The sequence below is a fragment of the Microtus oregoni genome, unplaced genomic scaffold, assembly GCF_018167655.1.
Source record: "Microtus oregoni isolate MIOR12 unplaced genomic scaffold, Mior012 000004F_ref0000308, whole genome shotgun sequence".
Lineage (NCBI taxonomy): Eukaryota > Metazoa > Chordata > Mammalia > Rodentia > Cricetidae > Microtus > Microtus oregoni.
This window is the reverse complement of record NW_024543063.1, coordinates 48,344,108-48,364,659: the sequence shown is the minus strand read 5'-3', so window position 1 is coordinate 48,364,659 and position 20,552 is coordinate 48,344,108. Positions and strand designations below refer to the sequence as shown.

The 20,552-nt window shown below is 42.5% G+C and overlaps 1 pseudogene; it reads left to right on the top strand.

The window, feature by feature from the left end:
- The window catches only part of LOC121447340, a 32,772-nt pseudogene extending 15,056 nt beyond the window's left edge, over nucleotides 1-17,716 (top strand).
- Nucleotides 17,717-20,552: the final 2,836 nt, after the last annotated feature.

Genomic DNA, 20,552 nt, shown 5'->3' with positions numbered 1-20,552 from the left:
AGAAATCTTTAATAAATAAGTAAATAAAAAGAAAGAGAAAAAAAAAGATCTCTGACATCAGCCACAAAGGATGCTAACTGATGAGTAAAAAAAATCCCTACATATGTTCCCTGTATATGAAATTTTACAAATGCCTGCAGAAGCATAACTTGACATGTTCATGGGATTTTCAATCTGGGTCAGGAGTTAGGGAATTGATCAGAACTACATGGGTTTCTCAGTGCCCCATTTTCTGAAGTTTGCTCTTTGGATCAGGAGTTCTGCAGACAGTGTGGAGCCCACAGTTGCTTGAGTCTGTCACTTCTCTGAAAATATTTGCCTATTGGGAGTGTCCTGGAAATGGGGCAGCGTCAGAAGAGACCCTTGTCCCTGGCACCCTGAGCAAACTTCTCCTTGTATGGAGTTGTCTTCCTGCCCTCATGGATCCTCCAGAAGCCTCTTGACTTCTGGTCATCTCCTAATCTTCTTGATGGTCCGTGTGATTGATTTCCATAAATGTTTCAACCCCAGCAGTACAAAGTCTCTTGCACTTTGACCCTTACAAAGGTGACAAATTCTGCTCTGTCTGGACTTTTGCTCCCCAAGCACTTTCTCTTTCATTAAGGAGTGGTGGTGCCTTGTGTCCTGCAGGCCCTAGGACCTCCCTATTCCTCTACCTCTCACCATCTTGCCCTACTTGGGCCAGTTCTCCAGAGCAAAGTCCCCTTTCCCAGCCACTACACTGAATACAAATCATAATGAACCATGACCTTTGGGTTGAAAACCAAGATTTCATGTTGCCTACTCAGGAAATAGATGAGGCTGAAGTTGAGCCTTGATTAAGAAACTGAGCAGAGGGGTGCTCTCACTGGGGCCTTAATGCATTGTTGAGCTCCTGGTGAGACCAGTAGTTGGCTGCACCTCACCAGGCAGTCAAGTTGGGGCTTCAATCCTGAAAGCTTTCATTGCTGTAATCTTGGTGTCTGCTAACAACCACTGCCCACCGCAGCTGATGACTTTCCTGACTCCTGGAAGGAAAATCAGAGCAGCTCATGCTGCCGCACCCACATTCCCCTCCTCTTTACAAAGTCATTTTATCCCCTAAGCAAAAGCAGGACCATGTAAACCAATCTTTGGGTCCTTCTGCCGGGTGGGATTCTGGTGACTGATGATCTTGCTCGGAGTCATTGTGCCCTTGCACCCACCTCGCTCTCAGGCGCTCCCCTTTCCCTGAAGATAAACTCTGAAACTTTCACCCTCTCTTGGTGTCTGTGGTCTCCATTTGCCACATTTGTGAGACATGCCCCAGCACTGCCTTCAGGTATCGGGAGCTCGTGTGACCAATTGCTCAGCACCTTTCCCCCAGTACCAAGCCTTCAAGTGTTCTGAGGAGACTGTGTTGCAGGGAAGGTCAGCACTGAGCCTCACTACTGTAAACCCTCTGCCATGTGGCTCTCGTTTCTCTGAATACACAGGACAGTTCACCAACAGCAATCTCGGGGTACGTTTTAGACTTTCAGTAGTTATTATGGGCTAGTGATCCACAAGCTGGTGTCTTGAGTGCTTGCCCATAGCTAGAGGACTGTTTTGAAGGCTGTGGATTTTTTAGGAGATAGATAGGGATAACTGGAAGAATTACTAGGGGCAGGGGTGCACTGCTGCGGGAGATCCTTCTGCTCCTTCAGGCAATAAGCTTTAAGATACCAGCCCACTTGGGCGTGGTCTCTTTTGCTTTAAAAAGCAGCTATGCTATGTACTTTCGCTCTCTTGCTTCTAGCTTCTGGCTGCTAGACTTTGTTCCTCATCTTGCAGAGGGCTGTTGTCTGGGATGGTGATCTGTCAGTTTTTTCCCCTTAAATAAATAACCCTTTTATTAATCATAATTCCAAACTGGTTTGGGATTGTTTTATGATTTATGCCTTCATCTGGCACTCAATGTTTGGTTTTAGAACCTCCCTGGCTCGACTGCCTGCCACTATCTCAGCTTGGCACAAGCCCTCCCTCAGCCACAGCCCATGCATTGAGCCAGCAGTTCAATATAGAATCTTACACAGGGGCTTCTCTTGCAGCAATTCTTTGTATTTTTTCTTTACATGCCTTGGACTTTCAAGTCCCCATGCACCTTACCGTTTGCCTCCCACCAGTGTGCACCGCAGAAATCTGGGTGAGACGCGGGCTTCCCTGGTTTGAGCCAGCTGTTCCACAGCTTTCTAATGATTTGTTTGCATTTGCCTATTCCACTGCTCTAGAGACATCTGCAGAGCAGACAGTCTGTGATTTATCTTTCAGCATTTGGTTCTAAGGTCAGATTTCAGACCCATCACGTGAGTTCACATGCATCATTATGCCCAGCTGGGTTAGTTTTGCAAGTGGCCTGCGACACCTACTGGCAGGTAACTGTTATTGCACCTAATCCAGCTAATTAAACCACAGGTAAGATTTAATATCCTAAATATAGATCATAAGTTGATCATTTTAAAAGGCAATATGTTAGACAACCTAACCTGCCAATGTTTCAATGGCCTCTTTACTTACAGCATGAGGTTTTACAGACTTATATGATTTCCCTTCTACATCATTAATCTGAATTCCAGGGATTAGTTTTGTCCTCAATATTTTTGTCTTAAAAAAGAGTGGTTGGACAAGAAGGCTAAGAAATAGAAACAAAGAAAAACAATACAAAGAATCAATGAGACATAGAGTTTGTTCTTCAAGAAAATCAACAAAATAGACAAACCTTTATGCAAACAAACCAAAAGGCAGAGAGAGAATACCCAAATTACCAAAATCAGACATGAAAAGGGGGACATAACAACAGACATGGAGGAAATACAGAGAATCATCAGGTCATATTTCAAAAACCTGTACTCCACAAAATTGTAACACTTAAACAAAATGGACAACTTTCTAGATAAATATCATTTACCAAAATTAAATCGAGACCAGATGAGCAAATTAAACAGATGTATAAATGCTGAAGAAATAGAAACAGTCATCAAAAGTAAAAAAAAAGGGGGGGGGCCAGGGACAGATGGTTTCAGCTCAGAATTCTACAAGATTTTCAAAGAACTAATACTAATACTCCTCAAATTATTCCACACAATAGATACAGAAAGAACAATGCCAAACTCTTTTTATAAGGCTACAATTACTCTGATACTCAAACCACAGAAAGACATTACTAAGAAAGAGAATAACAGACTAATCACACTCATGAACATTGATGCAAAAATACAAAATAAAATACTGGCAAATTGAATCCAAGAACACGTCAGAATCATCATCCACCATGATCAAGTCGGCTTCACCCCAGAGATGCAGGGATAGTTCAACATATGAAAATCTGTGAACATAATCTACCATATAAACAAACTGAAAATTAAAAACTACATGATCATCTCATTAGATGCCGAAAAACCTTTCAACAAAATACAACATCCCTTCATGATAAAGGTCTTGGAGAGAGCAGGGATACATACCTAAACATAATAAAGACAATATACAGCAAGCCAACACAAGCCAACAGCCAACATCAAACTAAATGGAAAGACACTCCCAGCAATACCACTGAAATCAGGAACAAGACAAGGTTTCCACTCTCTCCATATCTATTCAGTGTAGTTCTTTTTTTTCTTTTTTCTTTTTCTTTTCTTTTTTTTTTTTTTGGTTTTTCAAGACAGGGTTTCTCTGTAGCTTTGGAGTCTGTGCTGGAACTAGCTCTTTTGGATTAGGCTGGTCTCGAACTCACAGAGATCCACCTGCCTCTGCCTCCCAAGTGTTAGGATTAAAGGCATGCACCACCACCACCCAGCCCTCAATATAGTTCTTGATGTCCTAGCTAGAACAATAAGACACCAAAAAAAGATCAAGGGGATACAAATTGGAAAAGAAGAAGTCAAACGCTCACTGTTTTCTGATGATATGATAGCTTAGATAAGTGATCCCAAAAAATTCTACCAAGGAACGTCTACAACTCATGAACACTTTTAGCAATGTAGCAGGATACAAGATTAAATCGAAAAAATCAGTAGCCCTCCTGTACACAGATGATAAAAGTGCTGGGGAAGAAATCAGAGAACCAACACCCTCACAATAGCCACAAATAACATAAAATATCTCAGAGTAACTCTAACCAAACAAGTTGAAGACCTGTATGACAAGAACTTTAAATCTTTGAAGAAAGAAATTGAAGAAGACACCAGAAAGTGGAAAGATCTCCCATGCTCTTGGCTAGGCAGAATTAACACAGTAAAAATGGCAGTCTCACCAAAAGCAATCTACAGATTCAATGCAATGCCCAGCAAAATTCTTCAAAGACCTCATATGAAAAAGCAAAAAACCCAGGATAGCAAAAACAATCCTATACAATAAAAGAACTTCTGGAGGCATCACAATCCCTGACTTCAAACTCTACTACAGAGCTACAATACTGAAAACAGCCTGATATTGGCATAAGAACAGACAGGAGGACCAATGGAACCAAATAGAAGACCCAGATATTAATCCACACACCTTTGAACACATGATTTTTAACAAAGAAGCAAAGATAGCATCCCTAGGAGACTAGAAGATAAAGAGTCACAACTCCTGGAGTTACGGGCATTGGTTGTAAGCCACCTGATGTAGGTGCTCACAATTGAACTCTATTTGGGCCCTCTGCGAGGGCTCTTAAATATTGAGCCATCTCCCTAGCTCCACCCCACCCCGACCACCAATTTAAATTCTTGAAATGCATGCAGGCATGTTGATGATGTTAGGACTATCATCCCAGCATTCAGGAGACTGAGGCTGAGGGTCAGAAATCTAAGGTCATCCTGAGCCACAACTTAAGGAATTTATCATCTAGGTACACACGTGTGCACCAAGTCTTTAAAGCGACGAAACTGGAGGTGCTCTCCTAGAGCTGTGTATGGAGGTCTGCCTCTCTGAAGCTCTTCAATACTTGAAGTCAAAATGAGATTGAAAAAGGGTGGCCAAGGCACACACCAAAAACATAGCTCCTACCTCAACATTGTCCTAGAGTCAAGCTGAGTAACTATCGCTTGGGAGCATGGATTTAGGTTGTCCCAAATTCCCTGTGTGTAAGTACTTCTATAGTTACAAGTTTTTATGGTAAGAGAACAAAGTTAAAGATCAAAGCATCTTAAAAATACATTGGTGGAGACATCAGAGGGCGGTTACAGCCAGGAATCTCAGCTCTAAGCCTCAGTTGCTGTCTTAGCCCTTGGGATGGTAGAGAACAGGGTTAGCACATTCCTATTTTGTGTCTGTTTTTTGAAATCTCTGTGCTGGTTAATTGTTTCTTGTTTCATTTGTCAATCTGACAAGCTGGAGTCATCTGGGAAAAGAGAACCCAATTGAAAAATTGCTTCCTTCAGACTGACTGGGCTGTAGGGAAATCTGGGGGACATTTAATTCATGACTGATATGGGAGGGGACCCAGCTCACTGTGGGTGATTCCACCCCTGGGCAGGTGGTCCTGGGACTCTGCTCTAAGTTCCCGCCCTCGCTGTATCTTCCTCTAGAGGATGCTTTTAGTTGTAGTGCTCTATCACAGCAATAGAAGCCAAACAAGACATTTGCTGTCAGGATGTTTGATTTGGCACAGAGGTAGGTAAGGAGGAGCTCTTTAGGGAGCTGAAGAAAGTCCAAGAGAAACTAACTAGGCTGTGGACCTGCAGCATTCCAAACTTTCCACAGTCGTTGAAGTGTTAATCAGACAGCCTTGACAGACACAGCTTCTTCCAGGACTTCTCCTTCACATCGGGGAAGCAGGAGAGCAGACTGGTCCATCCTGAGCACCAACTGAAGAAAGGGTGCCACGGAGAGAGTCACTGAGCGTGTCAAATACTGTAGATAAACCGAGTAAGAGGAGGCCTGAGAACAGACCGCTAAGCGTGGCCACATGGAAACCACTCCTTGGTGTTCTGCACAAGGGCTGTTTCAGTGGAGTAGGTGATCCATGCTGGGTGTGCAAGGAGATGGGAGGGAAGGTGAAAACACTACGGAAGAGAAGTGATCCCAGGGAATTACTCACCCGCTGCTGACAGAGGCCATCTTCTGGGCCAAACTGCTGCCAGCTTCAGGCCTTCAGCTGGGCCTGCTTGCAGGACAAGACTCACACTAAGCTTGGTGACTCTTCACCTTCTTTCATAGAGAGACGTTTGTTACAGATTTCTAGGTAGGGGAGAGGGAGAGCCATGCCATTTGAGTTAAGCATGGAAGTCGGCCATGATGTGAGCTGCATGGCCAACAGGAGGGGAACTTGAGAAACAGAGTAAGGAAGGCGGAGTGCTAGGGTCAGTGTGTTGCAGCTCTGGCCAACACCTGGGAGACAAGGGCAGAAGGACAGTGAAAGGAAGTCCCACCTGGGTCAGACTCAGGCCTCAGAAAGGAGGCTGTGCTGGCCAGTTCTTATGTCATCTTCCCATAGGCTAAAATCGTTATGGAAGAGGAAACCTCAACTGAGAAAATTCCACCAGACTGGCCAGGCGGGAAGCCTGTAGTGCATTTTCTTGGTTAATGACTGATGTGGCAGATGCTGCCCACTGTGGGTGAGTCCTCCTCAGGGCTGGTGGTCCTGAGTCCTCCAAGAAAGCAGACTGAGCAAGCCATGAGGAGCAAGTCAGTAATCAACACCCCTCCATGGCCTCTGCATCAGCTCCTGCCTCCAGGTTCCTGTCCCATTTGAGTCTCTGCCCTGACTTCTGAAATGGGTGAGAGAAATGACCCTTTCGTCCCCAAGTTACCTTTGGTCTGGTGTTTCATGACAGCAACAGAAACCTTAACACACACACAGTGTAGCCTAAACAGAACCTGGCTCCTGAGGACTGCACTTGGGGCCTTATGTTTTAAGAAATTCATAGACCAATGGGATAACAGAGAACCTTGGTGCTAAAAACAATTAAAAGGACTGTATCTTTTTATTAAAAATAAATTTTATTCTTGAGAATTTCATACATATCTGCAATGAAATATAGCCACCCAAATTTCGCCCTCCAACAAGCCTCCCTCACAACTTCCCTTCTTCTATTGTGATTGTGTGTGTGTGTGTGTGTGTGTGTGTGTGCATGTGCTAACCCACTAGGTCCAATTAGTGCTGTCTGTATGCATGGGTGTGGGGCCTTCCACTGGAGCATGAGAAATCTACCAGCGGGAACACCCTCAAAAAGAATGGTCCTCCCTTCCCCCAGCAGTGATCAACTGCTAATAGCACCACAGTAAAGGTGAGGCCGGAAGAGTAACTCCCCATCTATGCGAGAACCTTGCTGGCTTGATCTTGTACAATCTTAGCTGCTGTATGTTCATGGTTACCATGTCATAGTACTGGATCTTTCAGTAAAGTAAAGGGAAATGGTACCTAGCATACGAGAGACTAGTAAATGTTAACGTGTATAACTGTGAACCAGGAACTAAGTTAACTAATACTTAGTAACTCTGGTGACAGCCCTAAAGGCACAGTTTCCTTTACAGATAAACACATTGGTGAGTGGTTGTAGAGTGTGGGAGTCAAGGCTCCACGCAGCACCAAACTCTAGAGCCCTTGTTTTTTTGTTTACACATTTCTGTGTTGTGTGCATTCATGCCATGGTGAATTTGTGGAGGTCAGAGAACAATTTCACAGAGTTGGTTCTCAATTTCCATCTTTTTCTGAGTTGGGGACTAAACTCAGGTTTACAGGTTTATGAGACAATAAGTCATAGTGGTGGTTCTTTTTCTTTTTTTGAGAGAGAGACAAATTTATAATTATATGCAAGTGTGCATGTGTATATGCATACACATGGAGGTGCCCGCAGAGGCCAGAAGAGGGTGTTAAATCCCACTGAGTGGGAATCACTGGCAGTTGAGAGCTGGCAGATATGGGCACTGGGAACCAAACTGAGGCCCTCTGCAAAGTAGCAGGCATCTCAACTGCTAAGCGATCATTCCAGCTGCCTTTGCATGTTGGCTATTATACCTTTTTAGTTCTGTTTAAGATTATTATGCCAAATGTTAACATTCTCTGACTTTATGTGTACAGGTGTGGTATTTGTACATCTCTGTGTGTGTTTATACATGCACGTGCACCCATGTCTCTATATGGAGGACAGAGGTTGACTTCGTGTGTCTGTTTTGTTTGCTCTGCAGCTCGATTCCTTAGTCAGGTTCTCCACTGAACCTAGAGCTATCTCTCCAGGGCTGGGAATATATATATTTCACACCTGCCTTTTTCTGGAGTGGTAGATCAACTCAGTTCTTCATCCTCTGGCTTGCCTTGAGATCACAGAGATCCAATGTGCTTCTGCCTCCCCTGTGCTGGGATTAAAGGCATGTACCACCATGTTCTACTAAGGCAGTCTGAAGTTGTTCTTTACATGCTATATTCATGATCCTTGTATCACCTATATTACTAATTTGTTTTTCTTTGATTCACCCGTTCCCACGATCAGGTTAGTGAACACATTATTTTTCAAGATATTGAACTGAAACCAGGGAATTGGTCATTTGAGTGAACACTCTTATCATAAGCTACATGCTGAGTCCCTCACACACGAACCTTAGGACTATCTGCATATCTCATGGAAATCCCTGAGATCTACCAATAGCTAGCTATGCTTGGCACACTCTGATACAAACACCAGTTCATACAAGTCAAAGCAACTAGAAGAGTAGAGAGATGGCCTGAGTGAGGAGCTGGAGGAGATGCTGGTTTTCTCTGAGAGCCTCCCTGTGTATTACCTACATATACAATCAATATGAACAACTAAAGAGAAACCTACTGAGTATTCTGCCTGGGGAAAAGATAGGTTCAAAATAACCACTCAAAAGGTGCCTTCCTCTGCTTCCCATCACCTCCCTAATGGTCTCTAGTCTCAGTCACTTCCCCACACTGCAGATACATTCAGGCCAACACAAAGTCTGAGGAAGAAAGAAGGCAACCCACTACAAAATGAAAACTTTCAATGTTTTATTTTTGACTGAAGCTGTTTACAGAAATATAATTGCGAGTATACAAATGTTTCAATAGAAGCAAAATATCTTTTTAATATTTAACAAGTTATCACAGATAGCTAAAAACATAGATGCAAATGAAATTCCCCCAGAGAACAAACTGAGAATATCTGGTGTCAGTGCTCTGAAATTCCAACTATGAAGCCATTACACAAATGTCACTCTTACACATCATTGCAGGACAATGCAAGAAGGCAAGTCAGTGGTTGATCAGTGTGCTCATACAGATAAAATTAAACTCAAAATGGCAGAATGACAGCTAAATCACTTGAGAACAAGTTAATGAAATATTCCAAGTTACTCATGAAAACACAAAGTAAAAAGAAGAGCGTGAAACTCAGTCAAGTCGCCAGGAAAGCAGCAAGCACTTGGAGCTTATCCTTGAAAAGAACTAGATGAGCAGGTAGAGTTGATAGATAGAAGGAGTTAGTTCAATTGCACTGCAGAAGGTCTCTATTGAGTAAAATCATGATCACCTCTGTACAGGACAGCTCCTTTTTCTTTCTCTAGTCTCTCTTTTTGCACTAGGGATTGCATCCACCTTAGGTTATAACTACCTAACTCCAGACAGGACAGGCTTTTATTGGTCACAGAAGTTTGATTCTAAACACACTCTCAAGCATCTGGGATTATGTGTGAGTGTAAGCTGTCCTGAGGCTCATGAGCTAAAATGGCAGCTAACAGGCCACCCCTACAAATCACACGTATTCCTCTTGGGATGGGCTCTGGTGGGGGAGATCAGTGTGAAAGAGCAGGTAGGGTGACATGGTTGAATGCAGGATGTTTAAGGAGGTATTACAAACGAGGGCTGAATAGACCAGCAACAGGTGACATAATCAGGAGGGGAAGGGAGGGCATCTCTAGAACATCTCAGCAGTTTGCCTACTTACTTTCCAGCACCAGTTTGTAGAGGAAGCCACTTAGCACTGCTGTGTGGGACAGAGCAGTGATCCTCAGAAAGCAAGTATTCACTAGTTTATTCTGAAAAGGGAATCCTCTTGCATGAGCTAACTCACCAGTGACTTGTAAACAGTGGAAGGAAGATTAATGATGGAAGTGCTGAATTATAAAGGAAAATATGAATAAGCCTGCTTATTTGTAGAATGCACGTAACTGAGATGGAAGAAACACCCAAGTTATAAAATGCACTATCTTAGCATTCTGTGAAGTACTTCACCTGAAGCATGAGTACCAAAGAGAACCATTACTCTACTGCAGGATTCAAATGTCAAATAAGCTACTTGAAAGGAATCTTCATCAACTCATAAAAGATTAAACGAGGTGCTGTGTGGGCCTGGCCAGCCATCTGATTTACTATCTCAGATACAAGACAAATGATACGGAATGGTGATTCTGTTCTGAGAGCTAGTCTAGGCAAAGCAGAACCATAGTCTGCTGATAAAGAGGCAATGAAAAGAGAGCTTATATTAACCTGCCCACAACGTACCCATTTTATGCATAAACAGGAGACTGTAGCACCCATCAATTATTTTAGCTAAGTAAATGTCATAACAACTAAAGAATTACAGACCATTGCACCTAAATATTGAAATCAGTTAATGTAAACTTTTTAGTCAGTGGTAGAAAAATGCCAAACCAAGTTAAATGAATTATCAGTAACTACACTATACATACATAAAACATATGCATTTTCTTAGGCAGTACTAAGAATAAATTACCATTGCTGATAAAAGATCACAGAATACCAGGTGAGGCGGAATATAAATAAGGAAGAAAGAATCTCACTTTTGCTAGGCTCTGAAGCTCAGGAGCATCAGACTCAACTGAGAACTTGGGTCAGACAGACTGCTGGGCCCCATTTCAAATCTAACTCAGCAAGACTGGGCTATTGCCCAAGATGATGCACCTCTAGCTGGCTTCCTACTCACTGATGCTAGCTGCTGGATGGAGGGCCATACTGGTTTACATACACCGCACAGACATAAACTATACATTGCAGCGTTCTTATAGAAAAGACATACACAAGAAGGGGAATGGCTCTAAGTAGCTCTCAACATACTCAACAGCTATAGTCAAAGGTTTACTATGGTTTGGTAGAGTGGAGTCATTTCCCTGCACTACCTGTCAGTCTTAAACGTCCTTTAGAAAACAGTCATTCCACACTTGCTCCAGGTTACTTTAAAAAGCCGTCATCTAACACATCAAGCCAGCTATCTAAAATAAGAACGGGTGCAGTGCTCTGAAGAGTTAAGATGTATTCTTGGCTTTCTTTGGAATGGTTAGAGTGCACAATAGGGAATTAAGAATATTGCATAAAAGTTTGCTTGCCTATGGGCTATGGGACTTGGGAACAATTTCATATTTATTCCAATCCATACACAACACACACTATAGTGTTGTATTTGGGGACAATAGCATCGAGTTGGAATTGAGAAAGCTCTTCTCCCTGCTTGTTCCCTTATAGACGGTGGCTAGTCTACTGGATGTGAAGCATGGACTCAGAGGCCCTGGTGCACTGCCTGAGAGACAAAGGTGAAGCAGAAGTTCTGGCCATTAACAAGGTGGGGAGAATTGTGTGTCTGGAAGGACCTGGGCAACAAGATGTGGGACTCTGAGCCAAATACCTCGCCTCTATTACTTTGTGTTCTTTTAGTTCTGATACAATATGAACTTGGAACCAAGATAGACTGTTCTAAGTGTAGGTTCTCTTCCAGAGTGAGCGGAGCACCCTGAAACTCACGTGAACTGAGAAAATGGTGAGAGTAACTCAGTGGGTCCGCATATTATTTCACTAACCTTCAGCACTGATTTTTAATGCCCCTCAGGTCTTCCAGGCCATTCCTGCTGTGGTGGATGGAGAGTTCTTCCCCAGGCATCCCCAAGAGTTGTTGGCTTCTGGGAATTTTCGCCCTGTCCCCAGCATCATTGGTGTCAACAATGATGAGTATGGTTGGATCATCCCTGTGGTGAGGCTCACTTCCAATATTCTGGGAACCTAGAGACTCACATGTTAAGCAGTGGGAACTCAATGCATCTTTAATCCAAGTCTATCAGACTTGTCTTTTGCCTCCCAGGCTATAGAAAATGTCCAGAAAATAAAGGAAATAACCAAAGAGAACCTGGAGACTGTTATGAAGAAAACAGCAGCACAAATGGTGAGAGACCTCTGACGTCTATATAGAGAAGTCCCTCATATCTCCTTCTCAGACAGTATCCCTATTAATAAAGGTCAGTATATATGTGTGATTCTGTGTGGGGTCACCTTGGAGTATCTTTTTCTTTTTTGTAAGCCATTAACCAGATCACAAATCATGACAAGAAGACCTCTTATTAGTTATGACTTCTTACACTTATCTTATGCTTAACCCACTAGCTCTTATGACTTAATCAGTTTCTCTTTGCCTGTTTTGCCTTGGGGCTTTTTACCTTTCTTCCCTTCTGTATATCTTACTTTACTGTTCCTTGTGTCTGGTGGGCAGCTACCTGACTTCTGTCTCTTGGTGTGTTCCTCTCTTTTTCCTCCTTCTCTTCTAACTCTTCTCTTCTTCTTCCTTAGCCTAAATATCTCCTCCTATTTATTCTCTCTGCCCGCCAGCACTTCCTGTTCCTCTCCTGCCTAGATATTGTCCATTCAGCTTTTTATTAGACTAACTAGGTGCCTTAGGTGAAACAACAACACATCTTTACACAAACAAGCACAGCATAAACAAATTTAACATAGCTTAATATCCTTAACAAAGGCAGCTGAAACAAATGCAACATACCTTTACACAGTTAAAATAATATTCCACCACACAAACAAATGTAGCATATCTTTTCCCAGTTAAAGTAATATTCCACAAAATTTGTAGGTTGCGACTGCTCTTTCGTTTCCCAGCCATTCTGGCCTGAATAATCACAGAGAAACTATATTCATTACAACACTGTTCAGCCAATGACTCAGCCATATTTCTGGCTAGCTCTTGCATCTTGAATTAACCAATTTTTATTATTCTGTGTAGCCACAAGGCTGTGGCTTACCAGGTAAAGTTCGACATCTGTCTGCTTTGGCAGCTACATGGCATCTCCCTGACTCCACCTACTCTCTTTCTATATCTCTTCCAGCCTGCCTATATTCTGCCTTGCTATAGGCCAAAACAGTTTCTTTATTAACCAATGGTAATAAAACATATTTATAGCATACAAAGGGGAAACCCACATCATCTCCCCTTCTCTGTCTAAATTAAAAGGAAGGTTTTAACTTTAACATAGTAAAATTACATATAACAAAACAGGTTCAAGGAAGAAATACAGTTGCAATATTTAGTCTATTTGTATCTGGCAAAATTAAAGAAAATTTACTATCATCTATTTTATCTTTGTGAGTCTAAAGTCTCATTTATAATTTGTCTTTTATCATAACTAAGGAAAACTATAACTATCTGTCTTCAACTCTTCAAGGACCCCAGAATGTTATAATATTACCTAAGTAAATAAGAAGTGCATTATAAGCAACTTTCTAAACTCTAGATCTGACAGAGACATCTTGCTGCCTGGACAGTCACCCAATGTTCTTCTGTAGTGTTGGGGCATCCATCTTCAGCCTACAGGCAGACTTTTCCATGAAGCAGGAAATTCAAAGGTCTGTTCTGCCTTGTGCTGGCAAAGTTCGTTAATTGCTTTCTTTTGTGTCATGGAGAATGTCTGGCAGTTTCTTCTGTGAAGAAGCAACTCTGAAAGACGATTCTATCCTTTGGAAAGTTCTGCAGTCACTTTTCTGTGGGTCCTGCATGCCAGTTCATATAGTATACCATCAAGCAGTTCAGACAAGAGCAATTTATGGCCCAAATAACTAACAAAGTCTATAAGGAGACTCTTCAATGCCCATCATCCTCTTGAAGTAGATTGGTATAGTGCTGTCAGGAACAGATGTGTCTCACTGTTATGAAAAGTCCTAAGTTAACAAAATATTTTAAATGCCATAGTCTTTAAGTATTTGAAATCTTTGAAGAATACCTAGCCATCTGAAATATATCGCTGAGCATCTAGGAAACCTAACTAACATGACTACAGTTTAACTATTACAGATGACCATCTACTAATCTGTAATTTTAATTATATATTACATTTTTAAATGAGCTACACAAATACATAATACCCTAAACAAGAGCAGAAATACATATATACAGTGTAACAAAGTCAGCCTTAAATTTTTATCAATAGAACAAGATCCATACCAAAACAAAGTATTCCCCTTTAAATGAAAACCAACATTTATAAACTATCATTTTGGGAATTTGGGCATGGTTTTCTCCAAACTGCTTCCTGTTGTTTGTTGGGCGAAGTGTTTTTAGGGTTCATGGAAACCATTCAGGGGATCTTGCTCCATCAAACCACTTTAGCCTGGAAGGAATCCACAGGAAATCTGTGGAAACAAAAGCAGAACCTCTTTTTCAAAGCAACATATCCTTAAACCCAAATTTTGAAGTCAAGATATCTTTATGTTGGTTTAACTTAGTAGCCCCCAGAATTAAATGTCTCTATGCAGTCAAAAGATTCAAAGAAAACACAATAACATATATAATCTAGACTCTGTGTATATTCCATCTGTAAATGACTTATTTTCTTTACTCTTTTCATCTATGACTGTACTCCTTTTTTAAAAATATTTATTTATTTATTATGTATACAGTTTTCTGTCTGTGTGTATGTCTGCAGGCCAGAAGAGGGCACCAGACCTCATTACAGATGGTTGTGAGCCACCATGTGGTTGCCGGGAATTGAACTCAGGACCTTTGGAAGAGCAGTCAATGCTCTTAACCACTGAGCCATCTCTCCAGACTGACTGTACTCTTTTAAGTTACTTTTACTGTTGCTTTAAAGACTTTGTTTTATTTTTTAACCATTTACTTATTTTTATAAGTATCTATATTCTTTTTCCTCTCCCTCTTAAACCCATGTATGTTTATCCAACACTTTGACCCATTTAGAGGTCTTTTTTTGTTTGAGTGTGTCTTTATTGCATATCTGTAATCCTTTTCTGACCAAGGGTGCTTTTTTATTGCTAAGAGAACATGGCTAGGGCCAACTTCGTGGCCCTGCCTGTTCACTCTGCCCAGTCCAACATGGCAGAGGCATATTCACCACCTCTGTGAGCCATGCACACCACCCCAGCACCAGGGACACAGTGGGTCTATGTTGCCATTGAGCAACTAGTAACACAATGCTCACAAACCCTATTTAAGTTCAGGACCTCCTGAAAGAGCCAGAGTTCATGCTACCAGCATGAACCAAGAAGCTGCCATTTCTCAATGGAGCCACACCTCTGCTTGTAACCAGCAAACCAAGCCTATCTGAAAAAGAATGTGGCTACCAAGAAACTGCTCTTGGTTCTGTTCTTTTGTGTCTAGAATTCCTTCCCAAGCTCTCTCAGTTTTTATGTGGGTGTAGTTGTCCCACGTTGGTGTGCCATTTTGTAGATGGTGACTGTGCTTTTATTTCCTGGCCACTCTGACCCAAATAATCACATTGAACTATATTAATTACAACACTGTTCAGCCAATGACTCAGGCATATTTCTAGCTAGCTCTTACATCTTGAATTAACCCATTTCTATGATTCTGTGTATAGCCACAAGACTGTAGCCTACCCACTAAAGTTCTGATGTCTGTCTCTTTTTGGCAGCTACATAGTGTCTCCCTGACTCTACCTACTCTCTTTCTATATCTCTTCCAGCCTGGCTATACTTTGTCCTGCTATAGGCCAAAAGAGCTTCTTTATTAACCAATGGTAATAAAATATATTCATAACATACAGAGGGGAGTCCCATATCAAAAATTTGAGCTTGAACCTTTTTGCCTATACCCTATCTCATCCCAGGTCCCATTTTCCCCATGCCAAAGGCTGTTGCCTGCCTAACCTCATTCTTTTGGCTCTCCTTGGTGTAGATGCTGCCTCCTGAGTGTAGCAACCTGATAATGGAAGAGTACATGGGGGACACTGAGGAACCACAAGCCCTCCAAATACAGTACATGGAGATGATGGGAGACTTCATGTTTGTGATCCCTGCACTCCAAGTAGCACATCTTCAATGTGAGTACATCTGTAACAAGGATTAGGGGAGCAGTTCAGAGATGTGAATCATGGATGCGCACTGTGGAGCAGTGTGGTTCCAGGTCACCCCATGTCTAGTTTAATAGAGTGACATGTAGGTACAGAAGAGAAAATGGGTCACGTACTTTATTGACTTGACAAAACCACTCAACTGGGAAGGCATGGATATAGTTTAACCAAGGGCTTTTCCACAGCTAGAGCTCTAGCCAAAAGCTCCCTCTGCCACTTAACTTTTATGATTCCAGGTAATAGTTCATCAAGGTTTCTTGTCAGCAATCATGCATCAGAAAAGTTCCAGGTAAGGGACTAAGTCACCATCTGTCTTTACTTCCAGGTTTCCATGCCCCTGTATACTTCTATGAGTTCCAACATCAGCCCACCTTTGTCAAGCAATTAAGGCCACCCCACGTGAAGGCTGACCATGGAGATGAGGTTCCTTTTGTCTTTGGGTCCTTCTTCTGGGGTGTGAAACGTGAGTCTTTCCTTATTTTTCTTGACCTGAATAAGGTACCAGATGACTCTCTGAGAGACTGCTAAGCTCTCATTCCATGAAGAAACCTGTATAGATATGGCTATAGATACAGATTATATAAATGATATAGATATATAGATATCTGGTTTAGAATTTGGACCTATCCCAATCTAACCTGTAATGGGGATGTTGACAGCACATTGGGTCAAGAATTCAATTAGAGCCGGGCGGTGGTGGCGCACGCCTTTAATCCCAGCACTCAGGAGGCAGAGGCAGGCGGATCTCTGTGAGTTCGAGACCAGCCTGGCCTACAAGAGCTAGTTCCAGGACAGGCTCCAAAACCACTGAGAAACCCTGTCTCGAAAAACCAAAAAAAAAAAAAGAATTCAATTAGAGGCTTGCATGGATCTTGGATACTGTATATAGTGAAGAAGGGAGGTAGCAACCAATAGTTGACAATTAGAATTATAAATCTGACGCATGAATTGGCAGTTGCATGAGGTAGCAAATACTTGGACCTTGTCTTCCTAATGACTCCAGTTAACCTCACTGAGGAGGAAGAGCTACTGAACAGGAGAATGATGAAGTACTGGGCCAACTTTGCAAGACATGGGTGAGAACATGCCCTTCCCTAAACCTTCCAGGTGTGGGTCCCTCTCTAGGGATCCCTTTTGGATGGAGGCCTTAGCATGCATGGACATTTCATCACATGATAGGGTCTGCTTTACCTCATAGCACCTTTATACAGATACTTTGTAGGTGTCAGATACTGCTCATCTCACAGTGACATCTCATAGTGCTATGGTACTGTTCTTTAGATATTACCTCTCAGAGGGAGACATAAAACAGGTCAGGTAGTCTTCCCCCACATGGAGCAGAAACCAGTGGGTGACACTTGTATCCCTATATCAGGACACCTGTCCCAACAGCCACATTCACCACTGGCCTAATTGTTTTACTGCCTGACCCAAATCAGGGGTCAGACTTAGAATCAGAGTGACCTCACCCTTCCCCCTGGCTGCCATATCCACAGGAACCCCAACAGCGAGGGTCTACTCTACTGGCCCATGATGGATGATGGATGAGCAGTATCTGAAGCTGGACATCCAGCCTGCTGTGGGCCGAGCCCTGAAGGCCAGAAGGCTGCAGTTCTGGACCAAGACTCTGCCTGAGAAGATCCAGGAACCAAAGAAATCTCAGAACATGCACAACGAGCTATAGTGCCCTGTGTGAGGAATAGTGGGTAGCTTTGGCTGCTGATAGGTCACCTTGAGGTTCCCAAAACATACTGAGTGACCTGGGTTGATCTTAGCATTCACATAACATTCACAACCTCTACACTTGTCTGTTCTTCTACATTTATCATGAATCCTCTGTATGTGACTCTATCCTGCTGGGTCATCTTTTGTTAGACCCACTCAATAAATGTTCCCATAACAATATGGATTTGTGAGTCCCAAAGTACCCATCTCTTTTCACACCCCACTGGGACTAGGTCTCTTCTTTCTTTCCTTGCCTCATCTCTGATCATCACTATCCTCTTCTCTAAGACCAAAACCCTCTTTAAGTGAAGAAGCTTTGGAGAACGTTGTTATGGGTTTTTAAAGGAACCCATATCATACTGTGGGCTGTATCAAAAGCATGTGCCCTCTCTCATCAAGTTCATACTTTTAGAGAAAGTCCAAGGATAAGATACCAACAGGTGTGCTGTATTTTATTGACTAGCTCTTTGACCCAAAGACAATACCTTGTGTGAGATGGGATAATTAGTAGTTCTTATGACCCAGGCCTCCAATAGGCCTAACTACATCATCATATTGGAGCCTAAGTTTCAATATAGAAATATGACTCATAGATACAGCACAAATCGGCTTCCAATTCAGTCTTTGAATCTGAAAACATCTAAAAGTGACTCTACAAATTGTGTTTGTAAATAAAATATCACCTACAAATTATTTTAAGATTATTTGTTCATTCATCAATATCAATTTCTTTAATTCTTCCCCTTCCCAACGTCCAACCTCATTCATTTATTTCCATACCAAAGTAGTTAATGGTAGAATTTTGTATAGATGTAGGATTTGGTATCTATTATCTCCTCAAGTCTGGGAGTGTGTGCATGTATGTGTGTGGCACATGTGTGTGGGGGAAGGGATATATGTCCAGAAGAACTAGGTTGCTTACTGTGTGCCTGCTGAGGTTTGTCTTGATTTCCAGGAGTTCTATAGACATGGCAGCTCCCACATTGGCACAGATCAAACATCTTTGAAGATGTTTGTCTATGGGGTGAGTCCTAATAGCAAGGCAGGGGTACCAGAAGGTCCATACATATTCAATAGAGGTTCTGTCCCCTGTCTCTCTGAGCACATGCCCACATATGGGGGTGTCCTTCTGACTTCCATAGCTCCCCCGAAACCTCCTGTTCCCTGTGATAACCCTCTCCCCCTTGATTGTCCATAGACATAACTTCCATTCTTACCTCTTTACTGTTACTAAACATTTTGGCCTTTCTAATAAATGCCCTCTCTTTTACTTTATGTCATTATACAAGGGTGCTGAATTCTGCTCAATCTACCTAAATTGTCCCAAAACATTTTCTCTCTGTCGTTAAGAGCCCAGATCCTTTGTGCTAGAGATCCTGACATATCATATCCCCCTTATTTCTGATCAGCTCGCCCAACAAGCCAAGTTTTCCCAGGTTGGCAAACTCCCCCTTTTTAAAAATCCAGTGGAAGGAAGAGCAACCCCAGGACAGCATGAGCTTTGGGGTCACATTGTCCATTCTGGACACCATGGGCAGAGAACGATACCCTCCCAGAGGGCTGGTGCCAGATTCTCCCACTCTTGCCTGAGCTCAGTACTGGGCTCCTGCTGCCAATTATTAAGAACATTAGACTGTTCAGATAACACAAATTATCTAGGTCCATGTCTTTGTTCTTAGAAGAGCTGGGACAGTCATCTGCCATAGGCCCACTGTTCCTTCAGTGAGGAAATTGAGGGAAGAGAGAACATCTGCCCAGGACAGGACTGGGAGCACAGACAATTTGAAGGGATACACTGCCTTGCTGGATGGGAGGAGTCAGGCACAACCATGGTTGTACCATGTCATGGAAACATTCAGAAAAGCCCTGAGAAGGAAGGCCTTTTTTTGCCAGGCTCTGAGTACTCTATATTTTTGAAGACTAGAGAGATGGAACCAGATTCTCAGGTAGCATTGCTGGCTGTCTAAAGTAGACACCCATCCAGTTCCATCCATGAAGTCTTTCCTAGCCAAGCAGGATCTCCTGACCCTGTACTCATTGGTGAATCCTGACAGGGTTCTCTGGGATTCTGAAACTCCTGTTCATGGCTCACTATCTCAGCTTTATCATAAGCTCTCAGAGTCCAGAGAGTTCTGGTGTTGAAACCAACGAGCCCTAAAAATATTTGTCAGGAGGATAAGTGACTGCAAACTCGTTCTCAGTAGGAGTTGCCATCACACTAGCCACGGTATAAAGTAAAAAATGGACGGGGGGAAAAGCACTTTTAAAAGTGCCCCACAAAAACAGAGTAACATCCACACTAAAGATATCACAGATCTAGTGGAGTTCATAGACACCCACAAAACACCCCATTAAACATTACAAAATGGGAGTTCTTGGAAGCCCGTGAGAATTTTCTACAAAATAGGTTATGTATTGGGACACACAAGAAGTTTTAAGAAATACTGGAAATTTGAAATACTTACATCTATTTGATCACAATAGGATAAGATTCTAAATCCACAGTAAGAGAAACTATAGAAGACATATAGTTTAGTAGGAATAAACAACACACTACTGACTGATGATTACACTTTCTTGAGTGAAATCAAGAGGGAAATTTAAAAATTTGTAGAATCAAATGATAAAGAAAAGACAACAGAGACGCGGCGGAGCGGCGGCGCGGCCAGACGTGGTGGAGCGGCGGCGCGGCCAGACGCGGCGGAGCAACACCACATACAGGAAGAGGCTTTCGGGGACCGGCGCAGCGGCAGACCCAAGTGGCGGGAACAGGCGTGCAATAGGAGAGCAGATCG